The 20,758-nt window shown below is 39.3% G+C and overlaps 1 long non-coding RNA gene and 1 pseudogene across 3 annotated transcripts in view; one reads left to right on the top strand and one right to left on the bottom strand.

Moving 5' to 3' along the window:
* The window catches only part of LOC113910296, a 55,559-nt gene extending 34,844 nt beyond the window's left edge, over positions 1-20,715 (bottom strand). Inside the window, exons 1-2 of one of the 3 annotated variants that reach the window (XR_003515997.2) lie at positions 20,640-20,708; positions 14,377-14,485 (exon numbers count right to left, since the gene is read on the bottom strand). This is a non-coding gene — a long non-coding RNA (uncharacterized LOC113910296). Of the gene's footprint in view, positions 1-14,376; positions 14,486-20,639 lie in introns of all 3 variants that reach the window. The other 2 variants (XR_003515995.2, XR_003515996.1) reach the window with 2 other exon arrangements.
* LOC113910294 lies at positions 11,382-11,882 on the top strand (annotated as a pseudogene).
* Positions 20,716-20,758: the final 43 nt, after the last annotated feature.

The raw sequence follows: 20,758 nt of genomic DNA, 5'->3' as shown, positions 1-20,758 counted from the left end.
CAATCCCAGGACCCTGGGACCATGACCTGGGACCATGACCTGAGCCGAAGGCAGCTGCTTAACTGACTGAGCCACCCAGGCATCCCGCTAAGGCATGTTTCTGTATCTTTTTATATCTCCATCCTTTCACATCTGTACCTGGACAAATTGGTATACTAATTTTACATTCTCTCAATTTAGCAAGAGCAAAGAGAAAACATCTTTTCAAAATAATGTCATCAAGGCTCAGTTTCAAGTGCATGATATAGGAAACCTCTGACCAACCGAACCTCGGACAGTCCTGTGAGTCAGCCTAGTGAGACTAGCAGGGTACTTTCCAGCCATTGGCAATGTCACAATGGTTCCTGTAAATCTGAATATACTCGTTTGGAAACTGGCACTATGACAGCATGGTAAGCAGAGTTTAGACCAATCTGTTTTCATAGGATAATTTATATGTTTACATCAAGGGAAGAGAACAAAAGCAAGAGATGTTCTACAGTATTTACATCCTGAACAGTTAGTTTGCATTTTTGCTGTTTTGTATTATCACTCCTAGGCAAAAACCCCTCTCAGGGCTCCTAATGAAAAAACTAGTGATCAAATGTTATCACAGGTGATCATCTTGGGTATAAAATCAAAAGGCAGATCACCATGGAGGGACCAAGCAGGAATCAGATAATTTCCAGAGCTTGGTCATGATTATATCTCTTTCAATCTACCTCATCTAGGATTGAAGACTGATGTAGAGGTATTTCCAATTCTGTTTACACTCTTGAAAAATTAAGTAGAGGGATCTAATCAGCAGGGGAGGGGGAAGGGGATAAGAAATCAGTGGAGATAATATCTGACTATTAATGTTACCTTTTTTCCAGCTTTATGAGGTATACTTGGCAAAGATGCTGGAAGTCATGAGGTAGAGTACCCGAGAGAAGAGAGGTGCTCAGAGAAAAAGATCCAGAAGTGTGCATGAGTTTTTTGTCAGATAGTAAGTTGTGTGCACACACAGGTAATTTATAAAGCTGCACAAAGAACTACCATTGGAAAAAGAATAATTACCAGGCAGCTGTGAGCTGAACAACTACCTGAGTTCACCCAAGTCTGGGAGCCAGTCTAGTTCTGATCTCCAGAGTAGACAGACCTTACGGAAAATTCTGCAGCATTCAAGGGATACCTCATAAACACTACACTTTAGGAGTAAGGCTAATCTAGTCCTAAGAGACTACTTAATAACACCTTAATAATACTTTAAAAACAAGCTTCATACTAACCATGAACACGTGGAAACTGAAATTTAAAATACTACTATTTACAATTGCTTCAAAGAAAATCAACTACTTGAGTATAAATCTAACAAAATGTGTACTGTGTAAGTATGCTGAAAATTACAAAATGCTGCTGAAAGAAATCAAAGAAGACTTAACCAAATAGGAGCCATACTGTGTTCATGGATTGGAAAACTAAATATTGTAAACATGTCGATCTCCCCCACCTTGATAGGTTTAATGCAATTCCTATCAAAATTCCAATAAAGGTTTTTTGTACACATAGATAATCTTATTCTAAAATTCATACAGAACGTCACAGGATCTCAAATAGCTTAAAAATATTTTTGAAAAAGAAAAAGAAAGTAGAAAGAATCATTCTACCCAATGTTGAGTCCCCAAGCCCACTCCCAGGTTCAGTGATTTGCCAGGGAGGACTCATAAGACTCTACATATAGTCATACTCATGGCTATTTATTATAGTATAAGGATATAAAGCAAAGTCAGCAAAGGAAAAGGGTACATGGGGCAAAATTTGGGAGGAAATCAGGCACAGGTTTCCAAGAGTTTTCATCCATTAGATTTACAGGACTTGCTTAATTCCTCCAGTAATGAGTTGTGGTAACACATGTGAAATGTTGTCTACCAGAGAATCTCCTTAGAGACTCAGGGCCCACAGTTTTTATTGCAGATTGGTCACAGAGGCATACTCTGCCTAGCACACACTAAAATTCCAGATGCCCAGAAGGAAAGCAAATGTTCAGCATACACCATCATTGTTTGCAGTTCAGGCACAGTGAGCCACTCTTATCAGTTAGGATGGTGAGAGCTATCCTGAAATCTTAATTCTCAGATGCTAGCCATGGGCCAACCTTGGAAGCAGGGTTCCATGCTAAGGAAAGCAGGGACAGGGTTGCTATATTAACTCCTTTTTGTGTACCATACAGCCGTATCACTATATAGCTACACTAATCAAGACAGTTGTATCGGCAGAGGGATAGACACACAAATCAATGGAACAGAATAAAGAACCCAGCAATGGACCCATCAAAAAAAAATGCCCAACTGATTTTTGACAAAGGTACAAAAGCAATTCAGTGGAGGAATGTAGCTTTCTTTTCAACAAACAGTCCCAGAACAACTGCATACATATACACAAAAAGATGAACCTTGGCTTAAACCTCACATCTAATACAAAAACCTAACTTAAAATGAATTTTAAATGTAAAACATAAATTTATAAAAATTTTCTTTTAAAATAGGAAAAGAATCATTGGGGATGTAAGGCTATGCAAAGAGTTCTTAGACTTGATAACAAAAGCAACAACGCCCAGTGTTGCTTAACAAAACATGGTAACAAAAATGATAAATTTTTGTAACAAAAAATGATAAATTAGGGCACTCCAAAATTAAAAACTTTTACCCTGTTAAGAGGATGGAAAGACAAGCTAAAGACAGAGAAAAGGGGCACCTGGGTGGCTCAGTTGGTTAAGCATCTGACTCTTGATTTTGGCTCAGATCATGATCTCAGGGTCCTGAGATCAAGCTCCACATCAGGCTCTGCATTGGGTCCACTGGGCATAAAGAGTGCCTAAGATTCTCTCTCTCCCTTGGCCCCTCCCACTGCTCTTTCTCGCTCTCTCTCCCTCTCAACTAAATAAATAAATACATAAATGACAGTCAGATTTAAAAAAGAAAGACTGAGAGAAAATACTTTTAAACCACAAATTCAAGAAAATTTATACCTAGAATACACAACTCTCGAAACAGTAGCCAAATAATCTGGTTAGAACATTGGGATAGACGTGAACAGACGTTTTACTAAAGAGAATATACAGATGGCTAATAAGCACATGAAAAGATGTTCAATATCACGTGCCACTCTAGAAATGCAAATAAAAACCACAATGAGATGGTATTATACATCTGTCAGAATGGCTAAAATAAAAAATAATGATAACATCAAATACTGGTGAGAATATAGAGAAACTGGAGCACTCATACATTGTTTGTAGGATTGTAAAATGGCAGCCAAAATTATACATGTGGTTATCATATGGCCCAGCACTTGTATTCTTAAGCATTCATTCCAGAGAAATGGAAACTATGTACACATAAAAACCTGTACACAAATGGTCATAGCAGCTTTATTCCTAGTTACCAGGATCTGGAAATAACTCAGATGTCCTACAAAGGATGAATAGTTAAACAACTGTGGTATATTTATAACATGAAATGCTACTTGGAAATAAAAAGGAATGAACTATTGATACATACAACTTGGATAAATATCGAGAAATATTCTGAGTGAAAAGAGTATCAGAAAAGATTCTTGTGATGGAACTGCTGTGCATCTTGATTGTGTTGATGGTCACACAAACCTAAACATGTGATAAAATTGCACGGAACTAAGTGCACCCATACACATGCACACAGACAAATGAGTGTATGTAAAACTGGTGAAATCTAAATAAAGTCACTGAGTTGTATCAATGTAAATTTCCTGGTTATAATATTGTTCCATAGTCATGCAAGATGCTACCTTCTGGGGAAACCAGATAAAGTGTACACAGGATCTCTCTGTATTATTTCTTTTTTTTTCTTTTTTTTTAATTAATTTTTTTTTTGATGTAGTGTTCCATGATTCATTGTTTGCATATAACACCCAGTGCTCCATTCAGTACGTGCCCTCTTTAATACCCATCACCAGACTAACACATCCCCCCCACCCCCCTCCCCTCTAGAACCCTCAGTTTGTTTCTCAGAGTCCACAGTCTCTCATGGTTCATCTCCTCCTCCAATTTCCCCCCCCCTTCATTTTTCCCTTCCTACTATCTTCTTTTTTTTTTTTTAACATATAATGTATTATTTGTTTCAGAGGTACAGGTCTGTGATTCATCAGTCTTACACAATTCACAGCACTCACCATAGCACATACCCTCCCCAGTGTCTATCACCCAGCCACCTCATCCCTCCCACCCCCCACCACTCTAGCAGGCCTCAGTTTGTTTCCTGAGATTAAGAATTCCTTCTCTGTATTACTTCTTATAAGTGCATGTGAATGAAGAATTATCTCAAAATTGAACTTAAAAACAAAGCTTCAAAAGAATCAGACTGATATGTAAGTAAATTAACTGCCTGCCAGAAGAAAACACTCCATTAACCACAACAAAATGTAAACTCACAACAACATAGCATCCATTACCTAGAGCATGCATTAAAAATTACTAGGCATGTAGGGGCGCCTGAGTGGATCAGTTGGTTGAGCGTCTGGTTCTTGGTTTTGGCTCTGGTCATGATCTTGTGGTCCTGGGATTGAGCCCCACATTGGGCTCCACACTCAGTGTGGAATCTGCTTGAGATTCTCTCTCCCTCTGTCCCTCCCCCCACTCATGCACTCACTCTCTCTCTATAAAAAACAAATAAAATCTTTTTTAAAAAATTACTATGTATGTAGAGAAGCAGGAAAATACAAACTATAACAAAGAAAAAAATCAATCAATACAAACTGACATAGAAGTGACTAAGATGATGAAATTAGCAGAGAAGGATTCTATTATAGCTATTATAATATGGTCAAAGATTTAAGGAAAACATTTGTGTGATTAAGGAAAAGGAGGACATCTCAAAATAGAAAATTGTTAAATATAAAAAGAAACCAAAAGATATTCTACAACTAGAAGAATACAATATGTGAATGAAAAATTTACTGAATGGACCGCATAGCAGATTAGACTCTGCTGAAGAGAAGACAAGTAAACTTGAAGACATGGAATAGAAATGATCCTAAGTAAACACAGAAAGGAAAAACAGCTGGAAAAAAAAAATGAACAGAGACTCAATGGACTATGAGATAATATTAAGTAGCTAACATAATTGTAATTGGGGAGGAGAGAGACATTGGCACAGAAAAATACATTTTTTCAAGATGATGGGAGTTTTCTTTTTTCAAATTTGATGAAAAACATAACCCCATAGATCCAAGAAGCTCAATGAAGCAAGGCAGATATTGGGGGGTGGGGCATATTGTAATCACGTTTCTGAAAACCAAAGATAATGAGAAAAACTTCAGTGTATCCAGAAAAAAAAAGACACGTTATATTCAGGGTCCGTAGGAATTATCACTTCCTTCTCAAGAGAAAGAATGCAAATCAGAAAACAACAGAATGAATAACATTTTAGTACTTAGAGAAAAAGACTATCTAAAATTCTTTATCTAGAAATTTTTCGAAAATGAAGGCAAAAATAAAGATACTTTCAGAAATACAAAAGTAGAGAGAATTCATCATCAATGTATGTTCCAGTTATATATTCCTGGTAACAAACTACCCTGAAACTCAGTGGCTTGAAACAAGTATTTTACTATATTTCACAATATTGTGAGTTGGAGATTTGTGCAGGGCATGGTTGGGTGAAACTTTTCCTTGTGGCATCAGTCAAGTTCACTTGATATATTCACTTACATATCTGGCTTTATCTACATGGCTCTTCTCACATATCTAGCACACTGGCAGAGATGGCTGGCAGGCCAGGCTTGGCAGGGACTTTAGACCAAAGAACCTACATGTAGTCCCACCAACATGGGGCCTCAGGGTAGTCAGACTTCTTACCTACCGGCTTTGAGAGCAAGAGTTCTAGCAAATGAGACAGAATCTACATGATCTTTTATGACCTAGACCCAGAAGTCACAAAGCATTACCACCGCCATATCCCATCGTTGAAGCAATCACAAGCTAATGCATTTCAAAGGGAAAGAACATAGCCCTCCAAATAGGAGGAGTGCCAAGGAATTTGTAGAAATGATTTTAAATTGCCAGTCTACCCTCTGGCCAAAAATGTTTATATTCCTCCCTCATGTAATATATATTTGTCCCTTCTCTAGACTCTCCAAAGGTCTCATTCCATAATGGCATCAAGCTTAGGTTTGAAGCCCAGGATCTTATCATCTAAATCAAGTCCAAGTAGGGATGAGGCTCCATGCAGTTTCCTGGGATCAGATCTTGATCTGGAAATCAGCAAACTAAAGAGACAAGTTATGTGCCCCACACATACCCAAAATAGGGTGGTGTGACAGACATAGAACAAGTGCAATAAATAGATACCCATTTAGTAAATAAAGAAAATAGAAAGTCACCAATCCATTGAAATTATAAAATCCAGCTGGGCATATGTTACCAGCTCATGATTAGGGCCTAATCCTGCTCCCTGGGAATGATTTTCCATAATTTTTGGTTGTTACCCCTCAGATCTTAATTTTGCCTTCTAAGTCATGCTTCCTTTTCCATAGAACTAATCCATTTCTGTAGCTGAGTAGCCTACGGAGTCTGCTTCCTGCCCACAGAAATTTAAGAATCCAAAAGCCTCTCTTCATTTTGTACAGTCTCCATTTGGTGGTGTTTTGGTTTTGGTTTTCTTTTTTCAGTATAAGCTGATATTATTACTATAAAAACTTTGTGGATTTAGAATCTATTCTATTCGGTAAAAAGCCACATATACAAATATCTTCTAGATAAGTCCTTTTCTACCTTGGGCTCCCTATGAAGTTACTGTGGGACAATACCCTTCAGATTTTTAAAAGCCTTATTGTTTAGGAGAGAGTATCTGTACTACAACCCCTTAAGAACCTTACAAGGCTTTTTATCTCTTTCTGAACTCATAACAAAAGGTTTTACAATCATATCCTCACTTCATCTTTACTTTGAGTCCATGATTTTCTAACAGAACCTTGAATTTAATCTTTGTTCTGTGGCTCTATCTTTCTTTGAGTATCTTCTGCTGGGAGACACTAAGGATAAGAAATAGTTTCATTTTCAGATCTTGTTCCTATATAGTTCCTCTAAATTCTGTTTGAAAGTTGAATAATTCCTTCTTTAGTACAGCTCTATCCATATCTTATGATACATAATTTAAAAACAAATAAATAAAATATAACTTTCAGCTTTCTGCCTGGAAATCTCCTAAGCCAGATCCATCAGCTCATTAAATACATTTTATGATTATCCATGGTATCACATTTGCTAAACCATCTGCCATAACAGAACAAGATCCTCCTTTCTCCCAGCTTCCAAAAACATTTTCCTTATTTTCTAAGCTCTCATTGACATCCTCCTCAATGACTGTCAGGATCCCACTAACAGTCTTCTCAAAGCCCTGTCAACTTCTGCCTCACATCTTGTCCCAAAGCCAGTGCCATGCTTTAGGTTTTTGTTACAACACCCCAAATTTTGTTCCTCTTATCTAATACTATATAACTGCTCGAAAAAATAGTTGCTTAAAACAATAATTTTATTATAGCTCATGACTAAGGAAACCATGAATTTGGGCAAGTTTCAGTTTGGTGATCCTTACATTCCTTGTGGCATCAAGAGAAGTCACTCAGGGCTATTTACCTAGTGAATGAGAAGTTTGGAGGATTCAAGACAACTTCACTCATGGGGCGCCTGGGTGGCTCAGTCAGTTAAGCGTCTGCCTTTGGCTCAGGACATAATCCCAGGGTCCTGGGATCGAGCCCCGCATCAGGCTCCCTGCTCAGCAGAGCCTGCTTCTCCCTTTCCCTCTGCCTGCTGCTCTGCCTACTTGTGCTTTCTATCTCCCTGTCAAATAAATAAATATCTTTGAGGACTAGGAAAGATGGCGAAGGAGTAGGGGACCCTATTTCAACTGGTCCCCGGAATTGAGCTGGATATCTACCAGACCACTCTGAGCACCCACGAAACCAGCCTGAGATGTAAGAAGATTTGGATCTCCACAAACAGAATATTGCAGGCGGTTGGTTTTGAGGTATGAAGTGGGGAGCCCTGATTCCGCGGGCAGATATCAGAGGATAAACGGCAGCGGAAGGGAGCCTGGCCGTGGGGATCCTACACTGCTGGTGAGCAACAGCCTCGCACGCCCTGCGGACGGGGCACAGACTCACAGACCTGTAGCGCCGGGAAAGAACTTTAGGGCAGCCCCCGGGGCGGAAACCCGGAGAGTCGGGGTCCCGCGTGCGATCTGGGGGCGGCTGGCAGTTTTAGAAGCACAAAGGGCAGAGACGTGCTCTGACCTGGAGGCAGGACTGGGGGCGCTGCGGAGGGGCGCACAACCCAGGACACTGAAGTTTATAGCAGCACGGACAGAAACGGAGACAGTGTGGCCTGGAGAGCTCACTGAAGAACAGACTGTGGTCTCTCTGCCCTGAGACAGAGGTTTGGAAACAGTCTCTTCTGCTCTGACTCGCGGAAGAGACGAGGAAAGCGGCCAGAGAACAAAAGCCCCCAAAACTGATTCCCCGCTGAGCCCATCCCCTGCCATGGGCGGGGAGAGGGGGGGCAGGGCAACTCTGCCCAAAGAGGGTTGCCTGAGTAACAGTGCAGCCCGGCAGGCCCTGCCCCCAGAAGACAGGCTGGGAAAACAAGAGGCCAGCAACCCTAAGGTCCTAAGAAAACAGGTGCATTTTTGCTTGGGTTCTGGCCAATAATTTGGACTCTATACATTCCCTCAAACACCCATCAACAGAATGACTAGGAGGAGGAGCCCCCAAAATAGAAAAGACTCAGAGATTATGACTTAGGCTGCAGATTTACAAATGGATGCAGATATAACCAAGATGTTGGAGATGGAATTCAGGCTAGCAATTGTGAAGACAATGGCTAGAATGGAGAAATCAATTAATGGCAAAATGGAGTCTCTAAGGGCAGAAATGAAAGCTGAATTGGCAGAACTTAGAAATGCTATCAATGAGATCCAATCCAATCTAGATAATCTAACAGCTAGGGTAAGTGAGGCAGAAGAACGAATAAGCGACCTGGAATAGATAGAAAGGGAAAAGGGGAGGCCAGGAAAAAAAACTCAGAATCCATGAAAATAGAATCAGAGAAATAAGTGACACCATGAAGCGTTTCGATGTCATAATAATTGGAATCCCGGAGGGAGTGGAGAGAGAGGACTAGAAGATATATTCAAGCAAATTGTAGCTGAGAACTTCCCTAATCTGGGGAATGAAACAAACATTCGCGTCCTAGAGGCAGAGAGGACCCCTCCCAAGATCAAGGAAAACAGGCTAACATCCCGGCATGTAATAGTAAAACTTGCAAATCTTAGAACCAAGGAAACCATCTTAAGGGCATTTAGGGGGAAGAGATTCCTTACCTACAGAGGGAGGAACATCAGAATAACGTCAGACCTATCCACAGAGACCTGGCAAGCCAGAAAGGCCTGGCAAGACATATTCAGGGTACTAAATGAGAAGAACATGCAGCCAAGAATACTTTATCCGGCAAGGCTTTCATTTAGAATGGAAATGAAAGAGCATAGAGCTTCCATGACCGGCAGAAACTGAAAGAATATATGACCACTAAGCCAGCCCTGCAAGAAATATTAAGGGGGGTTCTATAAAAGGAGAAAGACCCCAAGAGTGATGTACAACAGAAATTTACAGGGACAACCTATAAAAACAACATCTTCACAGGCAACATGATGACAATTAATTCATATCTTTCAATAATCACTCTCAACGTGAATGGCCTAAATGCTCCCATAAGACAGCACAGGGTTGTACGTTGGATAAAAAGACAGGACCCATCCATATGCTGCCTACAAGAGACTCATTTTGAACCTAAAGATACATCCAGACTGAAAGTGAAGGGATGGAGATCCATCTTCCATGCCAGCAGACCTCAAAAGAAAGGTGGGGTAGCAATTCTTATACCAGACAAATTAGATTTTAAAGTCTGTAATTAGAGACACAGTAGGACACTATATCATTCTTAAAGGGTCTATCCAACAAGAAGATCTAACAATTGTAAATACACCCCCAACATGGGAGCAGCCATCTACATAAGCCAACTGTTAACCAAAATAAAGAGTCATATTGATAACAATACGTTAATTGTAGGAGACCTCAATATTCCACTCTCAGCAATGGACAGATCATCTAAGCAGAAAATCAACAAGGAAACAAGAGCTTTGAATGATACACTGGACCAGATGGACCTCAGAGATATTTACAGAACATTCTACCCTAAAACAACAGAATACTCATTCTTCTCGAGCACACATGGAACTTTCTCCAGAATAGACCACATACTGGGTCACAAATCAGGTCTCCACTGATACCAAAAATTGAGATTATTCCCTACATATTCTCAGACCACAATACTTTAAAACTGGAACTCAATCACAAGAAAAAATTTGGCAGAAATTCAAACACTTGGAAGCTAAAGACCACCCTGCTCAAGAACATTTGGGTCAACCAGGAAATCAAAGAAGAACTTAAACAATTCATGGAAATCAATGAGAACAAAACACATTGATCCAAAACCTATGGGATTCTGCAAAGCCAGTCCTAACGGGGAAATACATAGCCATCCAAGCCTCACTCAAAAAAACAGAAAAATCCCAAATTCACCAACTAACTCTACACCTTAAAGAACTAGAGAAAAAGCAAGAAACTATGCCTAAGCCACACATTAGAAGAGAAATAATTAAAATTAGAGCAGAAATCAATGAGTTAGAAACCAGAAACACAGTAGATCAGATCAACGAAACTAGAAGTTGGTTCTTTGAAAGAATTAATAAGATCGATAAACCACTGGCCAGACTTATCCAAAAGAAAAGAGAAAGGACCCAAATTAATAAAATTATGAATGAAAGGGGAGGAATCATGACTAACACCAAGGAAATAGAAACAATTATTATAAATTATTATCAACAACTATATGCCAATAAACTGAGCAATCTGGATGAAATGGAGGCCTTCCTGGAAACCTATAAGCTGCCAAGACTGAAACAGGAAGAAATTGACAACCTGAATAGGCCAATCACCAGTAACAAGATTGAAGCAGTGATCAAAAACCTCCCAAAAAACAAGAGTCCAGGGCCTGATGGATTCCCTGAGGAATTCTACCAAAAATTCAAAGAAGAAATAATACCTATTCTACTGAAGCTGTTTCAAAAAATAGAAATGGAAGGAAAACTTCCAAACTCATTCTATGAGGCCAGCACTACCTTAATCCCCAAACCAGGCAAAGACCCTATCAAAAAGGAGAATTTCAGACCAATATCCCTGATGAATATGGATTCCAAAAACCTCAACAAAATCCTGGCTAATAGGATCCAACAATACATTAAAAGGATCATCCACCCCCTTTTACGAAGATGGTGCCAAAGGCTAAGAAGGAAGCCCCCGCCCCTCCCAAAGCCGAAGCCAAAGCAAAAGCTTTGAAGGCCAAGAAAGCGGTGCTGAAAGGCGTCCACAGTCACAAAAAAAAGAAAATCTGCACATCACCTACGTTCCGATGACCCAAGACACTGTGCCTCGGAGGCAGCCCAAATATCCTCGAAAGAGCGCCCTCAGGAGAAACAAGCTTGATCACTATGCCATCATCAAGCTCCCCCTGACCACTGAGTCAGCCATGAAGAAAATAGAAGACAACAACACACTTGTGTTCATTGTGGATGTCAAGGCCAATAAGCACCAGATCAAACAGGCTGTGAAGAAGCTCTACGACATTGACGTGGCCAAGGTCAACATCTTGATCAGGCCTGATGGAGAGAAGAAGGCATATGTTCAACTGGCTCCTGACTATGATGCTTTGGATGTTGCCAACAAAATTGGAATCATCTAAACTGAGTCCAGCTGGCTAAATATAAATTAATGTTTTTTCAAAAAAAAAAGGATCATCCACCACGACCAAGTGGGATTTATCCCCAGGATGCAAGGATGGTTCAACATTTGCAAATCAATCAATGTGATAGAACACATTAATAAGAGGAGGGAGAAGAACCATACGGTCCTCTCAATTGATGCAGAAAAAGCATTTGACAAAATACAACATCCTTTCCTGATTAAAACTCTTCAGAGTATAGGGATAGAGGGAACATTCCTCAAGTTCATAAAATCCATCGATGAAAAACCCACAGCGAATATTATCCTCAATGGGGAAAAGCAGAGAGCCTTTCCCTTAAGATCAGGAACAAGTCAAGGATGCCCACTCTCACCACTATTGTTCAACATAGTACTAGAAGTCCTGGCAACAGCAATCAGACAACAAAAAGAAATAAAAGGTATTCAAATTGGCAAAGAAGAAGTCAAACTCTCTTTTTTTGCAGACGACATGATACTTTATGTGGAAAACCCAAAAGACTCCACCCCCAAATTACTAGAACTCATACAGCAATTCAGTAATGTGGCAGAATACAAAATCAATGCACAGAAATCAGTTGCTTTCTTATACACTAACAACGCAACTGTAAAAAGAGAAATTAGAGAAATGATTCCATTTACAATAGCACCAAAAACCATAAGATACCTCAGAATAAACCTAACCAAAGAGGTAAAGGATCTATACTCTAGGAACTACAGAACACTCATGAAAGAAATTGAAGAAGACACAAAAAGATGGAAAAATATTCCATGCTCATGGATCAGAAGAATAAACATTGTTAAAATGTCTATGCTACCCAGAGTAATCTATACCTTCAATGCCAACCCCAATCAAAATTCCAAAGACATTTTTCAAAGTGCTGGAACAAAAAATCCTAAAATTTGTATGGAATCAGAAAAGACCCCGAATCGCCAAGGAAATGTTGAAAAAGAAAAAGCTGGGAGCGTCACATTGCCTGATTTCAAGCTATTTTACAAAGCCGTGATCACCAAGACAGCATGGTACTGGCACAAAAACAGACACATAGACCAGTGGAACAGAATAGAGAGCCCAGATATGGACCCTCAACTCTATGGTCAAATAATCTTTGACAAAGCAGGAAAAACATGCAATGGAAAAAAGACAGTCTCTTCAATAAATGGTGCTGGGAAATTGGACAGCCACATGCAGAAGAATGAAACTCGACCATTCTCTAACACCATTCACAAAGATAAACTCACAGTGGATGAAAGACCTCAATGTGAGACAGGAATCCATCAAAACCCTAGAGGAGAACATAGGCAGTAACCTCTTTGACATCGCCCACAGCAACTTCTTTCAAGATACATCTCCAAAAGCTAGTGAAACAAAAACAAAAATGAACTTTTGGGACTTCATCAAGATAAAAACTTCTGCACAGCAAAGGAAACAGTCAACAAAACAAAGAGGCAACCCACAGAATGGGAGAAGATATTTGCAAATGACACTACAGATAAAGGGCTGGTATCCAAGATCTATAAAGAACTTCTCAAACTCAACACCCAAAAAACAAATAATCAAGTCAAAAAGTGGGCAGAAGATATGAAAAGACACTTCTCTGAAGAAGACATACAAATGGCTAACAGACACATGAAAAAATGTTCATCATCATTAGGCATAAGGGAAATTCAAATCAAAACCACATTGAGATACCACCTTATACCAGTTAGAATGGCAAAAATTGACAGGGAAAGAAACAACAAATGTTGGAGAGGTTGTGGAGAAAGGGGAACCCTCTTCCACTGTTGGTGGGAATGCAATTTGGTACAGCCACTTTGGAAAACAGTGTGGAGGTTCCTCAAAAATTTAAAAATAGAGCTACCCTATGACCCAGCAATTGCACTACTTGGTATTTACCCCAAAGACACAGATGTAGTGAAAAGAAGGGGCACCTGCACCGCAATGTTCAGAGCAGCAATGTCCACAATAGCCAAACTGTGGAAGGAGCAGAGATGCCCTTCAACAGATGAATGGATAAAGAAGATGTGGTCCATATATACAATGGAATATTACTCAGCCATCAGAAAGAATGAATACACAACTTTTGCATCAACATGGATGGGACTGGAGGGGATTATGCTACGTGAAATAAGTCAAGCAGAGAAAGTCAATTATCATATGGTTTCACTTATTTGTGGAACATAAGGAACAGCATGGAGGACATTAGGAGAAGGAAGGGAAAAATGAAGGGGGGGAAATCGGAGGGAGAGATGAACCATGAGAGACTATGGACTCTGAGAAACAAACAGGATTTTAGAGGGGAGGGGGGAGGGGGGAGGGGTTAGCCCGATGATGGGTATTGAGGAGGGCGCATACTGCATGGAGCACTGGGTGTTATATGAAAACAATGGATCGTGGATCACTACATCAAAAACTAATGATGTATTGTATGGTGACTAACATAACATAATAAAATTAAAATATATATATATATATATCTTTAAAAAAAAAAAGACAACTTCACTCACATCTCTGGCACCATGGCAGGGATGACTAGACCACTGGGCTTGGCTGGCTCTGTTGACCAGAATGTGGCCTCTCCAGCATGGCAGTCTTCTCACATGGTGGCTCAAGGCTCTAAGAGCAAGTGTTCAAATAAATAAAGCAGGAACTTCACAGTCTTTTATGACCTAGCCTCAGAAGTCATAGTGTTTCATTTCTGCTGTTCTGTACAGGTCAAAGAAATCACTAGCCTTCCCAGATTCAAGATGAGGAGATAAAGACTCAGTATCTTTGTGGAAAAAGTGTCAAAGAATGCACAGCCATTTTTAAAAGCCAACAGAGCAGATATGCAATACAGAAAATATTAAAGGAAGTCCTTAAGGCTGCCATGAAATGATACCAGATGGAAACTTAGAGCTACAGAAAAGAATGAAAAGCACCAGAAATGGCAATCATGTAGGTAAATAAAAAGGGCTTTTTTTTTCTTATTTCTTAAGTTCCCATGTAGCAGTAAAAAATATATGACGACCACAACACAAAAGACAGAAGTAAAATGGATCTGACCTTAGGCAATTGCAGAATCAACTCATTTTTGTCAACCAACATGGAAATTATCAATATTGTCAATCAATGAAGCAAGGGAGATAGAAAAGATGCCACTCTCAAAGAATACAATAATAAAAGCATTGACAACATGTCACAATATCAGAGGGGGTAGAAAAATGATATCAGGGTATTTTATTCCACTACATCTCTCCTTGAGATGTCACCATGGGCTAGCTGTGTCTGCACGAGGACTTCTTCAGAAAGGCTCTCTGTCTCCAAGTTCAAATATCAAAGTCGTCCTCTCTCTCATCTTTTCAGGCACTTTTACTATCCCGGATACACACTTCATTATCTCTCTAGACCTACTTTAACATCTACTAACAAAGTTTATAGATTCAAAACAAAAATTCACCCTTTGGAAAAGTGATATTAAAAATAGTTCACTACTAATAATTAGAATCCCAAATAATGCTTATTAAGATGAGTAAATCAACATCTGTGTATTTTTAGGGAAAAACATCATCATTATTTTGAGGTACTTGATATAAAAAATTTGAACGGACTGTAAATCCATTGTCATTACCATAAGGAATTTCAACCTTACACTTGTCAGCCGAAGAATGATTAGATTACAATTTTAAAGGATCAGAATATCTGATTTCTGGGGCACCTGGGTGGCTCAGTCCTTAAGCGTCTGCCTTCAGCTCGGGTCATGATCCCAGGGTCCTGGGATCAAGCCCCGCATCGGGCTCCCTGCTCGACGGAGAGACTGCTTCTCCCTCTCCCACTCTCCCTGCTTTTGTTCCCTCTCTCACTGTCTCTCTCGCTGTCAAATAAATAAAAATCTTAAAAAAAAAGAATATCTGATTTCTGATTGATGACAAATAAAAGATGTTTTGTCAAGTGAAAAAAATAAATCATCTTCTGCTATTTGTCATCACCTCCTTATGTGTACAAAAACTGGGTATACTTCTGAGGTTAGGTCATAAAAGGTCATGTAGGGTCTGTGTTGTTTACTGAAACACTTGCTCTTACAGCCCTGAGCCATCGTGTGAGAAGACAACATGCTGGAGAAGCCACAATACTGCTCAACAGAGCCAGCTGAGCCCAGCCTTCTGCCGATGGTAACCATCAAGAACCTGAGAATATCATTATTAATAGGTCTTGAAATGAGATGTGTATAGTCATTTCAAGCATAAACTCCAGTATTAATAAATCATGATCATGATTACTCACTGCAGGTGTCCGAGTTTGGAAAAGTGTTTAGCAGTGCCTATCAAAGTTGCCTGAACATATGCATACCATAAATCCAGTCATTTCACTCCTGCATGTATTTTCAAGAGGAATGTATGTGTATATTACATATACAAGTCCCAAAAGACATGTACTAGAATTTCAAACCAGACAGAACCTCTCAGATTAGCCAAAACTGGAAACTACCCAAATACTTATTGACAATAAATTGGATAAATAAATTATGTGCTATTTACAAAAGAATCCTAAGCAGTAATAATAACAATCTACATAGAACAACATGAATGAATCTCACAATGCTGAAAGAAGCTAGACACAAAAGAGTACATATTGTATGGTTCTATTTATATAAATTACAAAAACAGGCCACACTATTCTATGCTATTAGAAGTCAGGATGGTGTTTACCTTTGGGGCAGCAGGTAATGACAGGAAGGCAAGGTTGGAGCACTGGTATTGTTCTGCTTCTTGATCAGGGCGCTGGTTAGGTAAGTGTGGGAGTTTAAAAACATATCCACAGATCCTTGAGACCCCTTCCATGGGAAGGTGAAGTCCAATTCCCTCCCCTTTTATATGGGCTGGTCTTAGTGACTTGTGCCCAACAAACAATACACAGGAACTGACACTGCATGATTTCCAGTGCTGGTTAGAAAAGGCACTGCAGCTTCCACCTGGCCCTCTTTCTTGGGATGCTCACCCTGGCTACCCAGCCACCATGCTATGAAAAAACCGAGGAATCACGTGGAAAGGCCCTGTGGAGGTGTTCTGGTCACAGACATAGCTATAGTCCGAGCCAATAGGGGAGTATCAACAGCCAAACATATAAGTGAAGGAGCCTGCAGATGATTCCAGCCCCCAGCCTTTAATTTAACCTACCAAGCCTTGCCCAAATTGCAAATTCATAAGCAAAATAAATATTGCTATCTTAAGCCACCAGGTTTAGGGGTAATTTGTTAGGCGAGTATATGTAACTGGAACACACAACAGGTGTGCTCACTTTGTAAAAATTCATCAAGCTATGTAATTATGATAGGTACACCTTTCCTTATGTATTATTGTAATTAAGTTTGAATAAAGGTTTGAAATAAAAATCATATCATGGAAACAAGCTCAAATTTCTCATCAAATTTTTAAATAGATTTTATTGAGAAGTTTTATATAAATTCAGTGTTTCATATCTCCCTAATACTTGTGTTTTCCTTACAATTACATGATATCAAGAAAATGCGATGGATTTTTTTTACCACGCCCAATTTAGACACCTCCTAATCTCCACCAGTTTATCCTCATACACTGCCCAAATCTAATTATTTATCATGTATGGCTGTAAAAAAAGTTGGGAAGCACTGCTATAGGAGATATCTGCCCACCACCATTCCCTCTTCTTTTGTTAGTAGGATCTTACTGTCCTGGGGAGAACTACCTGCCTTCTGATCAACCAGGTTATCTGAGACCTAATTGCTCAACTTTTCCCTTAATTCTATTATTCTTCACATCCTTCTAATAAATTTCTATTTTATTTAAATTGATAATATTTGATCTCTAGTTTCTGCAACCAAAGAACACTTACTGGTACATATCTCCATGCTAGCACACGGCCATATAGTTGATGACGAATAAATATGAAATAAAATGTTTATAAAATGATTTCTGACAAAAGCAGAAAAACAGCATAGTGGAAAAAAATAGCCTTTGAAGAAATATTGCTGGAACAACAATATGTGAACTTGAATCCATGCCTTAAACCATAAAAAAAAAGTAACTCAAAATGCATCATAGACCTAAATATACAGCCTAAACTGTAAAACTTCTAGAACAAAACACAGTAAAAGGTCTTTGTGAACTTAGAGTAAGCAAAGATTTCTTAGAAATGACACTAAAAGCACAATCCATAAAAGAACATATTGGAGTTTATTAAAATTTAAAACTTTTGCTCTTCAGAATTCTCGTTGAGGGCGCCTGGGTGGCTCAGTCGTTAAGCGTCTGCGTTCGGCTCAGGTCATGATCCCAGGGTCCTGGGATCGAGCCTCATATCAAGCTCCCTGCTCAGCTGGAAACCTGCTTCTCCCTCTCCCACTCCCCCTGCTTGTGTCCCCTCTCTCACTGTGTCTCTCTCTGTCAAATAAATAAATAAAAATCTTAAAAAAAAGAAAAAAATCTTGTTGAGAATGAAAAGACAAGCCACAGACCGCAATAAAATCTTTGCAAAGCATGTATCTGATAAAGAACTTGTATCCAGAACATAGAAAGAACTCTCAAGACTTACAAAAACAACCACCCAATTTTTTTAATGGGACAAAGATCTAAACAGACACTTCACCAAAAAAGATACACGGATAGCAAATAATCACACAGAAAGATGTTCAACATCATTAGTCATTAGGAAAAAACATATTAAAAAATTTAACATATTAAAAAAACATATTAAAACCACTGCACACCTATTAGAATGGCTAAAATTAAAAATGACTGATCATACCAAATATTGTTGAGGATGTGTGGGAAATAGAACTCTGACTACAGTCTTGATGGGAATGTAAAATGGTTCAACCACCCTGGAGAACCATTTAGCAGTTTTTTAAAAACCTAAACATACATCTACCATATGACACAACCATTCCACTTCTAGATTTTTACCCGAGAAAAAAGGAAATATATGTCCACACAGACTTGTACACAAATGTTCATAGCAGCTTTATTGGTAATAGCCCCAAACTAAACACAACCCAAATGTCCACCAACAGATGAGTGGATAAGTTGCAGTACATCCATATAATGGAATACACTCAGCAATAAAAAGGAATGAACTATTGGTACACAGAACAATTTGAACAAATGTCTAGAGAGTGATACGGAGTAAAAAATACCAGACCAAAGAAAAAGAAATACATACTGTCTGATTCTACTTACATAAATCTTTAGAAAATGCAAATGAGTCTATAATGACAGAAAGTAGATCAGTGGTTGCTTAGGTGTGGGAGGCAGGGAGGGATGCAAGGAAGAAATTACAACAGGGCTTCAGGAAACTTGAGGATGATGGATATATTCACTTGACTAGATGATGGGGTATATATACATCAAAACTTCACAAATTACATACTTTAAATATGCTCCACATAGTACATGTCAATTATACCTCAATAGAGCTGTCTAAAACAAAAACCAAAAAAAAAAAAAACCTCTATCTCAGCTGTCAGATTTTGAGGTGCAGAGAGGAAGCAGAATGGAAATCTCAGTTAAAGGCCTCAGTGAGGTTTGTGAATTATCCAAGTATGCAAAGAATCCATGTTTCTGTCGCCTAGCTAAGCTTCAGCACAATGAGCCATCTCTCTGCTATTCTCCAGCAATGGTGACAACCACCACTACTGGGTTCTGTTTTCAGGAAGAGAATAACCCAATCAGTATAAAATTAATTCCGTGTCTTGTGGAATTATATTGATCATATAATCCACATTTATAAACATTTTTCACGAGTGTTCTACTTGCAGGATAGTTTTAATATTGAGAGTAAACCTTTTGCATGTAAATCCCAATACAGACACACTAGTTATTTAATCTCTGGGAACCTCGGTTTCTTCATCTGTGAAATGCCATACAAAATAAGAAAAACAGGGAAACTGAAAAGAGCAGACTGTGCCAGAATTATTAATTCTTCCTTTTTGGCCAGAGCCTCTTTCCTCTCTCCCTCTGTTCTGAGAGATGTCCCTTTCTTCCCATCACCATCTGCAGTAATTATTTTGAGTAAGTCAACCTTCTCTCCGACGCTCCATTCCTCTATCACCAGACCCTTTGAGGGAGGTCGATGAGGAAGGTTCCCGCCATAGTCCTGACTGACGATCACTAGTCAAGAAGGGATCCACCAGATTCAGCTGTGACTGAGGACAACAACTAATGTGTTGGACTGGCCTTGAGCTCTCTGTATTGCATGTTCTGGAGGTTGGGTTTCACCTTCCAGACAATCATTATTTGCTGTACTGTTGGATGGGGAATATCCCAACAGTATCCGCATTTGTAATGGCGGGGAAGGTAGTTTTCCAGGGTGGCCTGTGTTCTCCGGGAGCTAACCATATGAGCTCTGACTCTTTAAAGAAGGATACAAGAACTAGGTCTTACGTAATAGGAATAATGGTTGAGCCCACTGACTGTAGCATTAAGCGGCTCCGGCTTCAATTCCCAGCAGTCACTTAATGTGTGGTACTTCAACATTTCTGAAACTCATTTTTTTTTCATCTCTACAGTGGGACTAGAACTATCTAATGACAATAAATGTTATTACCTTATATTGTAAATTACAGCACCCTGACCAATGATTACCTTGAAAACTAAAGAGAGCAGTTAACCCACTAATTCACCTTTTCTTAACTATATACTTAAAAGCTTGCATAATTAAAATTTGCTCGGAAAACAAACCTTTCCCCTTCTGAGTTAAGAATTTAAGAAGACAAGACCTAGAAACAAACGAAAATCAAGGTCCTAAAAAGGATACAAACCTCAAAAAGCCAGGAAGGTTTGCCAAGAAAGCTCCGCCCCCATGCAAGCCCTGCCCACTTCCGGCTGCCCCACCCACCCTCTAACACTGGAACACCGCCCCTCTCTACAAGGTCCCGCC

Source organism: Zalophus californianus, chromosome 6, assembly GCF_009762305.2.
Source record: "Zalophus californianus isolate mZalCal1 chromosome 6, mZalCal1.pri.v2, whole genome shotgun sequence".
Lineage (NCBI taxonomy): Eukaryota > Metazoa > Chordata > Mammalia > Carnivora > Otariidae > Zalophus > Zalophus californianus.
This window is presented reverse-complemented; position numbering and strand designations above follow the sequence as displayed.